General features: G+C 40.7%; 2 long non-coding RNA genes across 2 annotated transcripts; both read right to left on the bottom strand.

Moving 5' to 3' along the window:
- Positions 1–806: 806 nt before the first annotated feature.
- Positions 807–9,857, bottom strand: LOC138352368 (uncharacterized). The gene is made up of 4 exons (XR_011222784.1): positions 9,699–9,857; positions 9,387–9,552; positions 8,876–8,963; positions 807–2,123 (listed from the first exon to the last, which is right to left on the bottom strand). It is a non-coding gene; the product is annotated as an uncharacterized lncRNA (long non-coding RNA).
- Positions 9,858–13,619: 3,762 nt separating this feature from the next.
- On the bottom strand, positions 13,620–19,493 carry LOC138352305 (uncharacterized). Its single transcript, XR_011222757.1, has 2 exons — positions 17,502–19,493; positions 13,620–14,035 (listed from the first exon to the last, which is right to left on the bottom strand). It is a non-coding gene; the product is annotated as an uncharacterized lncRNA (long non-coding RNA).
- Positions 19,494–20,082: the final 589 nt, after the last annotated feature.

The raw sequence follows: 20,082 nt of genomic DNA, 5'->3' as shown, positions 1-20,082 counted from the left end.
ATATTGAAGAATATTCTCCAATATTGAAGAATATTCTCCAATATTGAAGAATATTCTCCAATATTGAAGAATATTCTCCAATATTGAAGAATATTCTCCAATATTGAAGAATATTCTCCAATATTGAAGAATATTCTCCAATAATGAAGAATATTCTCCAATATTGAAGAATATTCTCCAATATTGAAGAATATTCTCCAATATTGAAGAATATTCTCCAATATTGAAGAATATTCTCCAATATTGAAGAATATTCTCCAATATTGAAGAATATTCTCCAATATTGAAGAATATTCTCCAATATTGAAGAATATTCTCCAATATTGAAGAATATTCTCCAATATTGAAGAATATTCTCCAATATTGAAGAATATTCTCCAATATTGAAGAATATTCTCCAATATTGAAGAATATTCTCCAATATTGAAGAATATTCTCCAATATTGAAGAATATTCTCCAATATTGAAGAATATTCTCCAATATTGAAGAATATTCTCCAATATTGAAGAATATTCTCCAATATTGAAGAATATTCTTCACTATTGAAGAATATTCTCCAATTTTGAAGAATATTCTTCTCCAATATTGAAGACTATTAATCTTCAATATTGAAGATATAATATTTTTATATTTGACAAATGGAATTCATTTTCGGAATACATGATCTCCGAAAGGTCTTCAGCGATTCCTTTCCAATTTTCACACAACGTTCAATTTCCATCAAAGTAGGTTTATATATAATATACACACCTGTCACTAAAAAAAAAAAAAGGTTCTTACCAAAAAATTAAACACAAAACAAACCTCATTTCAAGTATGTTTATTGAGACAATAATAAATACATCTCAACGGGATACAGTAGTTTACGGTATTTCTACTCCCCTCTACTTGCAGAACCTCAAGGGGCCGCACAAATTCAGTGTCTACAAATACACAATACAAGAATCAGGTTTAATATAGTAAGCACAGCATATAAATGTTAGACTCTTGGGGCAAAATTCTTGTAGCTCCGGGGTATACTGTCTATCATAATGATATCACACATAAAAATGTTTTTCAGTGGTACACTACTTATTAATAACTATACAAACTTCGAGTTCTTTCCAGTGTCAACTTATTTATGTATTAAACTTCATGTTATTTGAGACAAGTTAGCAAAATAATATTAACACAAACTCAAGAGTACCTTAGGGTATTTATACCCATTCCCGCCGCACAAATTCACTCATTACAAATACAACAATCCAATTTAACATTTCAGGGTAATATACTATCTAAGACTATAATAGTCTGCATCCACCGCACTAAATTTTAACACATTAACCCTCAAAGATAATATCCTCACTACTTTCTTCCACGATCCATAATAAAACTATCTTTACCCTGTCCGTCACATTCCGTGAGATACGTGATTTTCTCAGAGACACTCTCCCAACACACCAACTCCTGTGCAAGTGAGGAGAAATGTTACATACATCAAAGGTATTATTCAGATCTATGCTATTTCTCTATACCGTTTGACTTTAACCTGTTTCAACATTTGTCACTACAGAACGTTGAACCCTAACACTACTAGATACTTCATTTTCTGAGGTTGAAGCAAAACGTCCTCACATTGGGGACTTATTTATTTTATAATGCTCAATAATATATTATTTTCGTATATATTATACACAGCTAATCATTATATAATAAAACAAATTATTTGATTCATTACAAATATTTCCTCATTACGATGATTAATTATTGACTAGTGCATAACAATAAACTATTAAGGAATAATTATATTGATTATTCTTTATAATTATCATGAAGTACAAATCAATTTAAATTAATAAATACATCTATAGATAGTACATGAAAGTTGCATTATTTTAATTACACTAATTACAATTCATGGAAATATTTCTTAGCTATCACCAGGCTTATCACTTTGGGGGTCCTCCGCCCGAACCCCCAATGCCGCGACGGCCAGCGGCGCTGAACCCCAAAGGGCGAACGCGGCGCCCGCCCGCTGTAACTAGGAATGTGTCGACCTCATGGCCGCAGTAGTCTGCCCTCAGCCTCCATCCCTTTTCCTTGTTCATCAATGGTGTACCTTGTGCGCCTTCCGTAGTCGGTTCTGCAAGTAGTAACGCAGTAAGGGTGGCCAGAAACGGCCATGCACTATCAACGTGACGGGCAACGTACCTACCCTTTAAGGCTACTGCTGGAATTAGTTTCTAAGAGGAGGGGGACATTTCCGGAACCGAACTGGGCAAGTGTCATTAATGGATAAAGCCAGGGTGATACCCTGTGGGAAAACTCTGAAAATGAACACTGGCACAGGGGAAAGGAGTGACTAGAGGGGAAAGGAAGAGAAAAACATCTTCCAGGAAACTAATCGGTAGCGAAGTAACGTAACTACCAACCTGAGCAGAACTTTAGCGGGAAAAACCAAGACAAGTAAAAAAACAGGGTGGGGGTTTTGCAGTTACCGTATCTGGGTCAAGGGCACAAGTTAATCCAGGGGGAGGCATCTACCAAGCAATCATTCATTTCAAACTATTCCAACAGAATATTATAAAAACCAAACATTAAATATTTATATGACCACTATGTATATAATATCAAATCAATATATACATAAAACCATATTTGAAATATGAAGAAACACGTCTTAAGGCCCAACTGCAACATGCTTGCGTCCACAGTGACACATAAGGATGGTAACCGAGTCCGTTACAGTCATCTCCATTGTATGTTGGCATCCGGAAGCATGTTACAGCTGAATAGTTAGCCTAACAAACTTCCTTCAGAGGCGTAAATCAGTTTAGTCTGAGTGTCAATGACCATCTGCGAGCAGCAGTACCCCAAGAACTTCAAGATCTGAGCAAAACAAATGGACACCAGGAAGGCTAGGGATCCGTAAATGTCAAATAATTATTGTACTTAATATAGTAAATTCACAGAAATAACGACGAAAATAGTCAACAAACTCCCAGACTCATAATAAATTACTACGGAAGAGATGGAAATAACAATTGAATGACAGTACTATACATTAGTATACCAACTAATGAATATATACATACACACACATACATTCACAACCAATAAATACTATCTTACAAATATAACCAACTTTTCACTAAGAAAATGTAAAAGACACACATAAGCACTAGAAGGATAGGGAAAAGCACAAAATACTCATTCCAAACTAATACGTCGCACGACCATTACCCCGCTAACAGGTCGGGCCCGCCCAGCTAAGGGCTCCACAGGGGTCCCGGCTAAGGGCGTAACGGACTCGCCCAGCTAGTGGGCCTAGTACGCGGCCGACTGAGGGCATGGCGAAAAATGCCAGAGAAAACGATAACAAGTAAAGCAGAGGGGGGAGCCGGTCGGCCGAGCGGACAGCACGCTGGACTTGTGATCCTGTGGTCCTGGGTTCGATCCCAGGCGCCGGCGAGAAACATTGGGCAAAGTTTCTTTCACCCTATGCCCCTGTTACCTAGCAGTAAAATAGGTACCTGGGTGTTAGTCAGCTGTCACGGGCTGCTTCCTGGGGGTGGAGGCCTGGTCGAGGACCGGGCCGCGGGGACACTAAAGCCCCGAAGTCATCTCAAGATAACCTCAAGAGGGAGGGTAGAAGTAACGCGATTAAAACCCGGACCTAATAAAGATTTTAAGTAGTAATATGATACAGTAGCAACTGTATAAATAGATAAATAACAATGTCCACAATGGGGAGGAGGAAGTAAGCAGGCAAACCCTAACAAACCAACAATAACGTAGCATGCACAACACGAACACTAGTGGTCAATAACGGCTTAACAAACAACACTTGCCAAATGGAAACTAAAATCCGGCCTCTCAACATCACCTGGAACACCTGCAGCTGGACATTGGCAACTGGTGCATCAACATCTGCAAAACATAAATAAATACTGGCAACTGCCCACCAGGGAAAACTTCGGTTATAACTACAAGTCCAACTCCAAGACACTTACGGACCATATAGAACCTGGGAGCCAACAAGGGAATGGACACTATCTTCGCCCGCTGCCTTAGATACAAAATTAGCGGCAACGGGCCAAGGGGGAAACTGCAGCAGTAAGGGAAGTGCGACTCCAAAACATATTCAAGCATTATTTGGGGCATGATCTAACTCTTTACACAAAACGGGATTAATGCATGAGCCTAAAATAAATTACAATCAAATACAATAAACTCACACGAGTGCTAATAGGCACAACCTCGGCTGGAACGCTTCTGCTGATACTTCGGGGGGCTGGCGCCTCGGCAGCTCGACCCTTGGGAGCTGGAACGCAGTACGATGGGCATTATCAGTTGCGACCGCTTCAACTGGAACATCAGGAACAACTTCAGCCGTAGCATGGGAGCTGATCCAACAACCGCTGAAACGACACCAGCTCGACCATGTTCCACCTCAACACCAGCAAGCTGGGACAGCAACAGCTGTACCCACGGCAGCCGGATCAACAGCTGCTGCAGCAGCTGCACACCAAAATTGAGCAACAACGTAGGAAGAGTGGCGGCTCGGACGCTAGGGCAGACGGCTGGACCAGCTGCAACAGACCCAACCGAGCATCGGCCGCTAGAACACAGTGACACGTCGCAGGAACAACATCGGCCGGACATCAACCCCTGAACGAAGGCACTGGGCAGACAAAATGTCTCGTTAAACCAGCGGCCTGGGAGGCTGCACATTCTTTCGGGCTACACCGGGCATACAAAACCACTGGCAACGTTTACTGGTACTGATAAACGAAACTGGTACCGTCTAGCTGTCAGTACTTAATGACAAAATCAACAAAACAAGTATAAAGGTAAAACGGTAAGTAAAATGACATGCACTTAAGCAATGCATAACAAGCAATAATTTGCTGAAGGAACTAATCATATTACGAGTCCAAGATAAACTTAAAGGGAGACGCGTGAGGCCCGAAGACAGCGTCTACGACATCCTAGCTGACTTAACTTAAAGGTGAAGCATAAGTTAAACAAACAATTGTAAACCAGTAACGTAAAAACATGCAGCAAGAGCGATGTAAAATGCAGGAAATTGGCACAGGAAACTAAACGTAAATGCAGGGCCAGAATAAACTTAAACCAAGAGGCAAGTGCCCGATCCCTGCAACTATCACATCCTAGCTGACTAAGTTATTATGTAAAGGCAAAGCAGAATATTCTTCAAACTTGAAGCCCGCGCTGAACGAGAGGCGATTCATCACCCTCACACCAAAGGCTAAGATCATCGACAGAGAGCGGAGAACACACCGGAACGAACAGAGAAAAGACACCATTGAGGGCAACCACAACAAGAGTAGTGCTCAGAACCATGCCCTGGGGCACACCTTCGTATTGCTGAAAAGAGCCATAGAGCGCGGTACCAAGGCGCATCCGAAAGGAATGAGACAGGAAGCTGCGGAGAAAGAGAGATTACCACGAAGGCCAAAAGAATGAAGCTGCGACAGATTATGATATCGCAAAGTCGTGTCGTAAGCCTTTTCCACGTCAAAAAGGACGGCAACAACGGAGGTCTTCGCAGCAAAAGCACTACGAATATAGACCTCAAAGTTCACCAGGACATCTCTCGTGCTGCGGCACTTGCGGAAAAAAATTTCAAAAGGGGAGAGCAGCTGATGGTGTTCCACGAACCACATCAGACGAACATGAACCATACGTTCAAAGAATTTGCAGACAACTTGTGAGAGCAATAGGCCGAAAGTCCTTAGGGGAAGTACCCACACACCCTGGTTTCCAAACACGGAGGACAACGCCATCGAGCCAGTCCTCACAGACTGACGACGACTCCCATATCACATTATACAGACTTAGTAAATACCGAGACGTGCACGGAGGGAGATGGCGAACCATCTCAATGAATACCATTGCAGCCCGCCGCCGTAGAACCCCAGAGGGCCACGCCACAACGAAGTTCAGAGAGAACGGATCATTATACGGAAGCTGAAGAAGAGTGCAGAAATCTAAAGGACGAGACTCAAGGACAGGTTTAAGAAGAACGAAACATTGGGGGAACATGAACACCACAGCTAACACAAGAAAAGTGCGAACAAAATTCAGAAGCGACCTGCAACGGGTCCGCCACAACAGTACCACCGAGGTGAAGGACCGGTGAAACATCAGAAACGAACTTGCCCGCTAGCTTCCGGATACGCTTCCACATCTGGGGCACAGCAGTTTCCAATGTATTTGTTGAGACATAAGATACCCAACATTCACGGATGGCCCTACGGGCCACCGCACTCGCTTTCCGAAACAAAAGATTCGCCCGTCTGCCGACGGTGGTGCCTCTTCCAGGCAGCACGCTTACAGCTGACAGCCCGAGCACAATCCGCATTCCACCAGGGAACGCACTTCCGCGGACCAACACAGGAAGAGCGAGGAATAGAGCGGAGGGCAGCGTTGAACACTCATGAAAAACGAGGAGAGCACGAGGGAGAGGTCAGAGAGCAGCACTGAGGGTAAATGGGTTCAAGTCCACCTTAGCAAACTGCCACCTAGGGAAGGAAAGAGAAGGGAGAAAAAGGAACCAAGGATGGGGAAATGATCAGTACCATGGAGGTCATCAAGAATCGGCCACGTGAAATCTAAGTACAGAGAAGAAAACCACAAACACATCACGACAGGAAACGGTAAGAGTCCCAGAGTCCAAGTCCAAGCCATCACCAAAATTCAGGAGACAGGGAAGAACACAGGATAAAGGGCTCAACAAGGCGACCTCGGGTATTCGTCAGAACATCACCCAAAACACAATCACGACAATTTAAATCACCAAGCAGGAGCACAGGCTCCGGCAAGGAGTCCAGGTGGTGTTTCAAATCAGGAACAGAAAGCAACACACTCGGGGGGAGATAAATGCAACAAACTGTACCATTTCCCAAAAACAGATACGAGCTGCACAACAGTGGAGACGCGAAAGCACAAATAACCGGACAAAGGGAACATCAGCGCGAATCAACACAGCACATGAATTAGCAGCCTGCAACGGGTCCCCACAACAGTACCACGTAAAGATGAGGAACGAATAGCCACGAAAACGACCAGGACGAGCACCAAGCATCAGCTCCTGGAGACAGACACAAAGGGGCCAAAACCGCGAAATTATAACCGACTTCCAGGAAATTGCCGTAAAAACATAGAACGTTCAATTCAAGATTATACTTGGACGAAACGAGAAAAGACAACAGAGAACAAGGAAGAAACAAAGGTGAAAGAGCAACACAGCACGTTAAAGAATATCAGGCTCGGGATCAGGGTCAGCAAAGTCCGGGTCAGGGGCTATGGGTAAACTGAGCAAAGACGGAGGGAAGGAAGCGGGAGAACAGACCAGAGGTGGGCGGACGGGGTCCGGAGGAGGAGGAGGAAGAGGGGGGGGGGGAGTAGATAGAGGGGAGCGCACCTCAGCAAGAACACCAACCGAGAGGGAAGCGGGGCCCAAACAAACCTCAATAGCAGGAACAGGGGGCGCAACCACTGAAATGGGAGGGGAAGGAGTAATACAGCCAAAAGCAGGGGCACAGGAACAAAGCGAAGCCTTCTTACCCGCCGGGGACGAGGGAGGAGAGGAGCCAGGCTTACAATTCTGACTTAGACAGGTGTCCCAGCGACTACGTACTGGGAAACGGACTCCAGCGTCTCATAATGAGAAGCTGAACGAGACCACACGACGGCCGTTTGGAGAGCGATGGACATCCGCCTCCACCAACAGCCGGCGCGGAGACTCGATAGATGGAGAAGGATGAGGAGGAGGATCGGAGGGAGACGAGGAAGAAGACACAGGAGACATGACACCGAGTAGAAAGAAGGAACCCCACAGAGAACCAGGAGGGGCACCCTTTGGGACAGAACCCAAAGGAACACAGGAGGGGGCAGTGGGCGTATCAGGGTCCAAGGCCTGGAAACGGTAGAGTCTGATGAAGGTGGGAAAGACGAGGAGAGGAAGAGCGCAACATTGCTTATAGATTTTTCTATATAGTGAGAAAAGAAACGATTTGAAAGTCAACACATTTACACAACTTTATGATTCCCAGGTTAAGGCTCTTCACTGAAATGAAAACCCTCGCTATGAGCGCCCCGATATGCCTCTAGTAGTTGTCAAACTGCCACTTATTTCAGCACCTCAATGTCAACCTCGTACCATCACCCTCCAACTCAGTTATTCCACAACACCCACACACTTAACTATTGCATGCCGCCAATCTACTCCCTTCATCCATTGTTTTACATTTTTCAACCTAACAAATGCAACCAAATGCCGTCCAGCACGCCCTATTGTCAGCACGTAAATTTACTTACCGTGACCTCGAGTGAATCACTTCAATATTCACCACTGCGTTAAGCCCGGTACACTTGCCTTACTGCCAATGTTATTAACTAATTGCTTTAACACTTATGTAAGCTACGGTCAAACAGTTAATCCAACGACGTTATGAGGCTTATGCGGTATTTTATATGCACTCATCCGCTCTGTTGCTATTGGGAAACGATAAATTGAATAATGTTATTACTTTGTTATTGCATCCACTTCTTCCTGCAAGATGTAATTTAGTGTCGCATGTTAACTAAATTAACCTCATCGTTGATAATTTGGAAATTATTATATCCAAAACTACCACCAACACTAACTATTTGGTCAACTTCATTAATAAATCTTTCACAACGTGAACAGTAATTCTTGCCAAACTAGCTTCCTGTCACATTCAAATTCCACAATTAACTTAACTACTGTTTCAATGTCACGGTGAGGCGCCAGTTACAAAAGAAACAATCACCTTTACACTGTAGTAAAGTCGCAAACCTACAACCTATCCCCACGAAAATTCTACAAGACTACTCGACACTTACTGCCAAGTGTTCACTAATAATGAAGTTGAAGCGTCTCACTGTTCAACGTCCAGACAGCCAGGGGTCCTGCCAATCGGTCCGGTATTACCTGCAACAAGGCAAGTTACCTGACGCTAAAAATATAAATATTCAATCATGCCTATACCAGACCTTACTTTCAGTAGGTGCAGGTTGCAATGAAAGTTAATTTGATGTAGCTGCTCATTTCAAATGCTGCTCATTTCAAATGCATATTTTAAAGCCACACATACAACCTGGTTAGTAAACAGCTTTTCCAGCTGTTACTTGTGGGTTTACACCCTCTGAGCAGCCTAATACTATAATAAATATGTAGTGAGACAAGTTATGTGGTCGTCCACTTTCAATTTTAAAAGACTAAAGAACCCCTGAACGCGATTTAACGCCTTCGTGCGGCATCCTAATAAAATATTACCATGCCTCTAACTAACTAGGTATTCAAGAACTGATTTAAACTCATATCTACTAACTCAACTAGCACATCAAGCCAAACCTCGACATCTGCAACCACCTTCTGCTCGGCATCGTCTAAGACTTGATTCATCGGTCCACCACTAGTCCCATCACAACGTTAGTCTCTTCCACATTCCTACATCACCAGTAGGCTCCTTTCAAGCGATGCCTCTTCTTCCCACCATTACCTCATTCACTTAATAGCCCTGAAAATAATAACAGTACAATTAAATACATATTTATAAAAATTTTAATACTGATTAGGTATCAGGACTAAAATTAACTGCCTATATATATATCCCCCAAGAGGGTATATACGGCAGCTGTAATATAGATATTTGATATTTTTTACCCTATGTATTGGCGTTTTGCGGGTGTACAATATGAGTGTAAGCTAGGGGATCTGTCAGCCCTAGCGACCCCAAAGGGTAACGGGGTACCAGCTCAGAGTAACATCACGCCCTAACACTAACTTGTACACCACAACTATGCCAATACTGGGGTCAAAATAACGTTCCGTCGAGCCTCACCCACCAAGTCGACTCAACAGCCAATCACGTTCCTAATTTTCTATTGACGTCACATTCTCGCACCCTCTACTCTCATTGGTCGGCTACACCTAATTGGATACTCTAGTAATTCATGACAATTATTTATTGAAACTCAAATATATACACCCAAATGTATACTCAATGTATGAGAAACATACATATACCATATGTATGAAAAACAATGTTTGACTTTACACTCACAAATGATGACTTTGGATTACTTATTATTATAATTATTAAATAATAATTATACTTATTCAAGCTGTAAGTACAGTACAACACAGTACACTATCGTACAGTACACTTCCCTACGGTACGATACATTACAGTACTATACAGTACTGTAGAGTACAGTTCCGTACGGTACAATACATTAACTACTATACATTACAATACAGTACAGTACCGTATCATACAGAACAGCCAAGGGCACAGTACTCTACAGTACCGTATAGTACACTACACTACAAGGTACAGTGCAGTCCAGTACAGTACTGTATACTACACAAAAGTACCGTACAGTACAATATGGTAACAAATAAAACAGTACAATACAGTACGGTACACTGCAGTACAGTACAATGCACTACACTATAGGACACAACACTGCAATAACGTACACTCACACTTCGTTACTTGCCTTTCAAATGTACCAACGGCATCACAATTATAATTTAGTCTACTTAAATAACTATTTCTTGAACGTAACAACGCGTAATAAGCACAAATTTCACGTGAGATGGGGAGGGAGGAGATTCCTGCAATGGCGGTGAATGCCAACTCACGCTATTATTGTTTTTTTTATTTACTTATATACAAGAAGGTACATTGTGTTTGTGAGAATACATACCATAGTATTTACAATCTTGTGAAGCCACTAGTACGCGCGAGTATCACTAACGACCATTGTCAGTGCATTATTACCTTTCCAACCGTTCATTTTCCTCTCTAAACAACACCATGTATATTTATATACGTGATTTAAGTCATAGATGCACACTGCAACTAGTAATAACGATTAATTTAACATGTAATCAAATTGTGTTTTTCACATTTCTGCAAAGTCATCAGTCATTTTGAATAATAATGATCTTGTGCGTTACAATTTCATCATTTGAACTATTATGAGTCGTTCATTTGGGAATGGCGCTATATTATGCTATGTTAAGCTAAGCTAAGCAAGCTACGCTAGACTGCACTAGGCTAGGGTAAGCTACGTAAGGTTAGCTACAGTACCGTAACATATAGGGTACAATACAGGGTACAGTGCACGGTACAATACAGTACAGAACATTATAGTACACTACCCTACAATACATTACAGTAACGTTCACTACAGTATAGTACAATACACTATAGGACAGTGCAGTGCAGGATACATTTCAGTACAGGGTGCAGTACATTACAGAACAGTAAACTATAGTACAGCATAGTGCAGACCATGACAGTACAATACATGAAAGTGAAGTAAAATACAAAGTATTGTACTTTATTGTACATACAAGTACAGTGGAAGATTTTCTACTAGATATTCCCCTAAAATATCCTATTAAACATTCCCCTAGAAATACTAGTAAAAATCCCAAAGAAATACTACTAGAAATTCCCCTATAAATCCGACTACAATTTACCCTAGAAATTCTACAAACTCACCTACAAATCATACTAGCAAGTAGCATAACAATCTACTATGAATCTCACTCAAAATCCAACTACGATTCCCCTAACAATTCTACTACAAATTACCTACAAATACTATTACAAATCCTACTATTTCCTTCAATATTTAATAATATTCTTCAATCTATATAAATGCAATTGTTCGTTTGTGCATAACCGCTATTAAACTTAAGTTCTTTACCGATTGCCTTCATTTTTTGACACAACGTTACCTTTGAATAGGCGCGTCTTTTTTCTATACCTTCTATATAAATGCCACACCTGTGACAGGTAAAACTATGCTTTTTTTAAAACACCACTATCTGTTGCATGTCAAAGCAACACACATGCTATACTAAATATGTTACAATTCCATTTCATGTTTCGGATTGCAATGATCATTTCATTTTTCATACATTCTGATTTATTTGCATTTCATTATTTTGTGTACATTGCATTGGATTTGAGCCGTGTTGTTTACTATACCAATCATTTCATGATTATAAATCATATTTTCAATTTTTTGTTAACTGCAATTCTTATATTTGACTGATGGGAACATCACTTTATGTTCCAAATTTTGTGATGGGAACATCACACCATTTGGTGTCCATCAGACGGAGGAGTGGGGAATGCTTGGGAGGCCGAGGAGACGAGTGAGGGGGGGGGTAATGGTGGGGAAAATTGGGGGACAAGGAAGGTTGCTGTGGTTCAGCAACCCCTTCAGAGGTATAGTACTCCTAGTATTTCATAATAATTCTCAAGTGATACTCTTCATTAATATTATTATTCAATAGTATTGAATAATAAACAGTATTAGTCATTATTAATATTATTCAATAATGTTGATTATTATTTATTAGTATTTACTCAATATTATTAAATATAATTTATATATTTTTCATTAATATCGATTATTATTCAATAATATCCATTATGTCAATAATATTGAATATTAGTCAATATTCAATATTGATTAATATTCCATAATATGGAATATTAAACATGGATCAATATTGATTAAATAATATTGATTCTAAAATATTATTAAGTAGTATTCATTATTCTCCATTTATTGCTTCACATTATTCTATATTTTATTAAATATTTATTATTCTAGAATACCGATTATTTCTTTTCCCTACGCCATTTCTACGTTAGCTGAACCTAACTTCTACCACTTTCCTTGGATTCTCGGTTCTCTTCAGATAGCAAAATACGCAAAAATCCACAACCTGCAAGACGCTTGGTGCTCACATCTCAACTCCAAGTCCACACAACGGCCTCCAGCCTCCCACCCAAAGGGACACATGCCAGACTAGGTCCAGGAACAGGCACGAGGTAGTGTCCCAGTCACGACCCTCTTCCCAATGTCAGCCCAGGACATGTTACCTCGCCCCACGACTATATGCAACTGAGTTTTCAATTGCATATAGTCCTACGAACCATTCACGCTTGTTCGCATTTGTGTTCCTCACGTGTGCCCCAAAGAATGAGGCGATTTCATAAAATGCTATGCCCAAGATTACCATCAGAGTGCCGGCGGGGAACTGGTTCAAATAGCTTCGGCTATCACTTCCTTCTGTCCGGTCATGATGGTGCCAGTTTTCATTTATTTATATTATATATATTACACACACACACAGGTATACAGCTAGGATAATTATTCATCTACAATAATTATCCTAACTATATAGATATAATAAATATCCTACATATCCTAGAATTATTCTATATATATATTCTAGATTATCTATATATAATATATAATCTGAATATGTATATCGGATAATGTAGATGCATCCTAGATATGCATCTAAAATATATATACTGTTCTAGATATAATCTAATATTTTATTTATATTTTATTTATGTATTTTAAAAAATATTTACTGAACCATATGCCAGTAGATTTCACTACAAATGAATGCCTAAAGTCTATGTAAATATCCACAACAAAACTATGTATTACAATCTTGGTCGTAACTCCAAGTAACAAACCACACACTTATTACTGTGTACACAACTGTTGAAGATTACTAAAGGTTATTAACACTACTATGTTTGCGTATATTATTTAATGAGTTCTATTAGTCTGCTGTTTCAGACATCAAAACTACATTAAAAAATTGCAACTTGTACATTACAAATCAACTAATACAATATTGAAAATGTGATGCTGACAGTACACTCCTGTAATAATGGCACATATCATCACTATCTCCTAACTGATAAATATTAAAGGAATACCTTTGACATGCAATTCCACATTCAGGTCATAGGTCCCTTTACAAATCTATGCATAAGTATCCAATGGTAAAACAATATATAAAATTGAAGGCAAACATATCCATGGACACCACTTAGTCAACAGACATGGCATCATCATCATCCTTATCTTGATCCTTGGTTTTATCAGAAACCTCCTTCTCTTCTTCCTTCTTACTGCCTTCCTCTTTACCTTCTTCTTTCACAAGGCCTGAAAGTAAGAAATAAAATCTATGAATGATCGATTAAAAAGTACCATGACTGGTTTCTTGACACTCCAAATACAATACTAAATATGTCTGCTCTACTGTCCTAGTTGTATTTACAGGCAATGAACTACACTAAATCGACAACTAAACACTATCAACATCCTATTGTTTTTTTTATTCTACTTTTAAAGCTAGGGATACTTGTCCAAACACTTGGTCATTATTTCAACATTCAAAAAATCTGTTCTGTTTATTATCAAAAATATTTTACTGTCAGTATGTATCCATATTGGCTATTCACAACTATGAGGCAAAGTATCAATTGTCTAGTTATGTGATGAGATGACAAAAGCTTATTACTGTATTCTATTGTATAGTGTGGGCGATACGCCACCATTTAGTTTGTTGGTACTAACCAAACACCTGGAAATCCTAGCAACATGTGGTCAGGTCACCATGACCTCAATTAACATCCTTCCCGGTGATAGCACAGTATCCTATGATATCAGGTAACAACCTACATTTTGATGTGCATCTATATAGAGTAAGTAATTATCAATAAATTATCAAAAGGAGGCACCAAACCGGGAAGGCTATGTAGCACTATCAAAGGTGCGGAATAATCAGCGGGTGCTAAATATCACCAACGATGCCAATATGACAACAGAAACGCATAAGGCGAACAATATCAAATGTATCCGATTCACCAACAATTCTATCGAGGGACAACTGACTGCAAGGGACAGTCGGAAAGCAGAGCATAGAGAATGGCATAAAGTTCTGCCGTGAAGATGCCAGCCAAGTCTCCAGAGCAGCCGACACATATATAAGTGTGGTCAGGAAATAACAACAGTTATGTGGTGGCCTACACCGTCTGCAAACTTAGACCCATCATGAGGATGGAAATGGAGCGGGAGTGTGAAGAAAAGTGTTCAAGGATAGGGCATTTCAGAACTGTAGGAGGGGTAAAAGTTTTAGTAATGTGGTTCAGGGATTTACAAAATTTAGCAAGGGAAACCCTCCACAGGAACGCAAAAATGCAATACTAAGAGAAATATTGGTAATACTAACCGAAAGAGATTTTTGCAGGCGAGACAACCCACCAGAAAGACCGAGGTGGGTGAAGGGGAACAGGAGCTACAAGAAGAGTAAAAGTCAAACCACGACATAGGCAAGAGTGAGGGTATTATAAGGACTGCGCAAGGTAGCGAACACAGTAGCAATTGCAGCGGTCCTGGAGAGATAGGAAGCCAGTGTCAACATACAAGCCGAGGGTAGGAGTCGAACGAAAGGCACCAAAGCCAAGGCGCAACTCAGTATGGTGCAAAGCATCAAGACGGCAAAGAGTATGAGGAGAAGCAGACAAGTAGCAAGCAGGGCAACCATAATCGAGTTTAGACAGTACGAGAGAGGAATGTAAAGAGGAACGTGCGCCTATCCACTACCCCAAGAAGTATGGGACAAAACCTTAAGTAGGTTAAGGGCCTTAGAGCATTCAACTCGAAGGTAACATGCAGTCTCCGTGGTGTAGTGGTAAGACACTCGCCTGGCGTTCCGCGAGCGCTATGTCATGGGTTCGTATCCTGGCCGGGGAGGATTTACTAGGCGCAATTCCTTAACTGTAGCCTCTTTTTAACACAACAGTAAAATGTGTACTTGGATGAAAAAACGATTCTTCGCGGCAGGGGATCGTATTCCAGGGACCATAGGATTAAGGACTTGCCCGAAACGCTACGCGTACTAGTGGCTGTACAAGAATGTAACAACTCTTGTATATATCTCAAAAAAAAAAAAAAAAAAAAAAAAAAAATATGGAGTGACCTAGACAAACGAGTGTCAAAAATTAACCAAAAAACATTAGCGGAATCTTGGCACACAAGGGAATGACCATAAAGCGACAAAGAAGGACGAAGAACGACACACTTCCAAGTAAAAGTCATAGCACAAGTCTTAGTTGCAGAAAACTTAAAGCCATGATTGGTGCCCAAAGACGACATGTCATCAATCACAACTTGAAGCCGCCAGTGAAGGAGGGTGAATCATAACATTGACAGCACAGGGTAAGATCATCAACATAGAGAGAAGACGCCAGAAGGAAGAGAGGAAAGAAGACCATTAAGGGTAACAAGAAAAAGAGTAGTGCTCAGAACACTACTTTACTTTGGGATACACCTTCGTATTGCCACAAAGAGGCAGACAGAGTTGCACCAAACCTCACTCTAAAGGAACGACGAGAAAGAGGAAGCTTTGGAAGAAGAGAGGGAGATTACCACCAAGACCAAAAGAACGAAGTTGGGAAACAATATGGTATCTCCAGGTGGTGTCATAAGCCTTTTCCAGGTCAAGGACAGCAACAACAGAGGTCTTCGCAGCAAAAGCAGTACAAATATAGACTTCAATTTCACCAGGACATAAGTCGTGCTGCAGCACTTGCGAAAACCAATTTGAGAAGGGGGAAAGGTGGTGAAATTCTTTCAAGAACCACACCAGATGAACACTCACTATTCGTTCAAAGAGTTTGCAGACAACTTGTGAGGGCAATAGAGCAGAAATTCTTAGGGGGATGAGGGGGGGGGGTGGTCCCAAGAGACCCCGGTTTCCGAATAAGGAGTATAGCGGCACCGAGCCACTCCTCACGGACCGATGACGACTCCAGACCTGGTTATATAGACTCGGTGAAATACCGAGACATGCAAAGACGGACATGGGTATCTATATACACGTTCAGACAAATAAAATCGTAACTTTTCAACAAAACTAGCACATACAATTCCTGCGAACCGTACTGACTACGTGTGTCCGCTCTACATTACTACCCAACGTGGTGACAACTACTAAATCCAAGAATACTAGTGCTTTAGGTTTAACAACAAATGTCCCCCCTCCCTCCCCCAACAGAAAATCCACCTTCACAGTTTTCATTTTAAACTGTTAATTTTCATTAAAACTCGTCTCCCATATAAAGTTTTCATACTAATGACTCAAATCTATCCATTATATTTTAAACAATTAAAATGCTTATAACAACATTTGCTTCCAAACACACCATTGTAAATGTCCCAGCCCAAAATAAAATATTGTTCTACTTATATTTTCTCAAGACATTATATACATCTAGGTTATCTTGAGGTTATCTTGAGATGATTTCGGGGCTTTAGTGTCCCCGCGGCCCGGTCCTCGACCAGGCCTCCACCCCCAGGAAGCAGCCCGTGACAGCTGACTAACACCCAGGTACCTATTTTACTGCTAGGTAACAGGGGCATAGGGTGAAAGAAACTCTGCCCATTGTTTCTCGCCGGCGCCTGGGATCGAACCCAGGACCACAGGATCACAAGTCCCGCGTGCTGTCCGCTCGGCCGACCGGCTCCCCCGGTCGGCCGGGGGAGCCGGCCGACCTTACTATGTAATACCTCTTACATAGTAAGAGGTATTGGCCAATGGATAGTGAACACAATGTAAGCAACCAACCTTAATAAATGCTTCCATATCACATGACGAGGCAGCCAAAACAGCATCCTCTCCAAGACCAAACTGGTTAATGAGAGGGCCTAACTGCCCAGACTGAAGGGCACTGCTGAACAAACTCACAGCCTGAAAATACCGTTAACAACTTTATACAGTACATACTGTACATACTTTTATATGAACAATAATGACCTTTCGAGTGACACCTTCCAACTTTGAACCTGCCTATCATGGATCCCTCAAAAAATGTTTCATATGAAATTGCATAGTGTGATTATTAATATACATAAATCTCCACAAATATGTATTTCCTAATTCTGATCATCATTCAGTAGACCTCAGTGCGATAATTGTATTCTGAAACATTATCTCCTAAAGTGTTAAATGGAACAAGGTTAAGATATCACAGAAAATATTGTGTTAAAACTACAATTTTCACCCATGGGAAAGTCAAATAGCCCCATTCACTCATGGTCCCACCTTTGACAAACTCTTAAGAGCTGCATCCTCATAAATACTATAAATGAGAACCAATCCATTGATGGAAACAATCTATACACCGGTTCTCCTACTAGTTGTCCATCATACCAAATGGTAGCACATCAATTTCACAGTGAAGTTGCCCAAAACTTGGGAAAAATGAATGATCAAACTCTTTAAAAATTGGATGACTCCCTTCAATAACACAACATTTAGCCCTTTTGGAAACAATATTGATTAAATTTAAATTAATATTCTGTAGTTCTTACTCATTTTCAGGTATACATCAATATTATACAATATTTGCAAATGTAAATAACATTCCACACATCCTTATGTCACTAACATGTACATTAACTCTAGAACAATGATTTGTATAAGTCAACATGTTAATTATTTCACCTTAGCACCCTTAGATATCCAATTACAGAACCACTGTATTCTTGGCACCTTGCAAACACTTCTTAGATGGTTTATGTTCACCACCAGGTTATCTTTGTTGACCATGTCAGCTTGGTGATAAAATAACCATACTACATATTTTTTATCTTTACTTTAGTACCTCTTTCTAGTACAGAACTTTCGTGTTATACACGTTTCCTTTCATTTAGCATTATTGGCAACTTGAAAGACTAGACATCTAGCACCTGATGGACTCTGATAAAACCTATTACATGAAGATAATCTATCTTAACCCTTGAACTGCACATTTAATTTTTGTACTGTCCAACCAGTATGTAAACACAATTCACCCCTAGGGCAAACTCACACTACGTACAAGTATTGAAAGCATTTAACTGTGCATTTGCATTTTGGTGTCCAAACCCAACCTGCCACGACCACCACCAAACATGTACCTGCAGAGAGTTTCAGGATTTCTTCTACTCCAAGCCCAGCCTTGGTATATTCAAGATGTTATAGTCCTTTGCTGTAGTTATATATACAAAGTGGAAAGGCATTATATAAATTCTTTAGGTCAAACAAACCGTCAAGGTGTATGTTACATCAAGGCAGAGTGTACACGTTCTTTAACCTTTGTAGGAACAAAAGCTTCCAAAATAAGATTACTAGTTTCAAAATGTCACAGATCAGCTGGGTTTTCATGGATCCGTGGCTCACGACCAACAATGACGCTACGAAGTTTGATCTTGCCAAGAAAGTTGCCTCAAGCCAGATAAATTATGGGTGTGTACATGCATACACGAGTACTGTATATGCATGGGAATACAAATTATGTACTGTATATCCATTAAGTTAAGAGGCTAGGTGCCCTTAAGTACATAATATTAATTATATATAATACAATTACAGTGGTACCTCCATTTAAGAGTTTAATCCTTTCCCACAGACGGTTCGTAAGCCGAAAATTTGAAAACCAAAGCGAATTTCCCCATAAGAAATAATGTAAATTTCATTAATCCGTTCCACACGCCCAAAAATATTAACTTCAAAGTCAATTTTATACTTAATTCACCCAAATCTTGAGTACTAGAGTATGTACAAGTTATTGCTTACCTTTACTGATGACTTGTTGGTGTATGGAAGATGGTGAAGAAGGGGGGGGGGGGGGGGGGAAGGGGGGGGGAAGGGGGGGGGGAAGGGGGGGAAGGGGGGAAGGGGGGGGAAGGGGGGGGAAGAGAGGTGTTGCTGTTTGGAAAGGGGCGGGGGAAAGTCCCTTTCCACTATAACATCAGGAAGTGATGACTTGGGTACTCTGTTTTGCAAGAGTACTGTACCACTAGGACCTGGCTGTGGCTCACTGCTTGCTTGTCTTGCTAAGAATCTGTCTAAAGACACTTGTTTTTCCCAATATTTTAACACTTGTCTGTAGTGAGACATCACATTGTCATTTAAAAGGTCAATGCAATGGCCTGTTACAGCTTTATCTGAGCGAGTTTTTTCAACAAAATTTTGCAGTTCTTCCCATACATCACACATTTTCTTAATGAGGAAGGGACATCCTCTACTGTCTCAACTCAACTATTTTCTTAGGTTGAACCTTACCACAGACTTTCTTGGTACCCATGGCAAGATATATAACAACAACTTATGTTCAAAAACCCCAAAACCCAACAAAACTAAAATTCTTTACAAAGATTTCAAG

The sequence above is a fragment of the Procambarus clarkii genome, chromosome 53 (genome assembly GCF_040958095.1).
Source record: "Procambarus clarkii isolate CNS0578487 chromosome 53, FALCON_Pclarkii_2.0, whole genome shotgun sequence".
In the NCBI taxonomy this organism is placed as follows: domain Eukaryota; kingdom Metazoa; phylum Arthropoda; class Malacostraca; order Decapoda; family Cambaridae; genus Procambarus; species Procambarus clarkii.
This window is presented reverse-complemented; position numbering and strand designations above follow the sequence as displayed.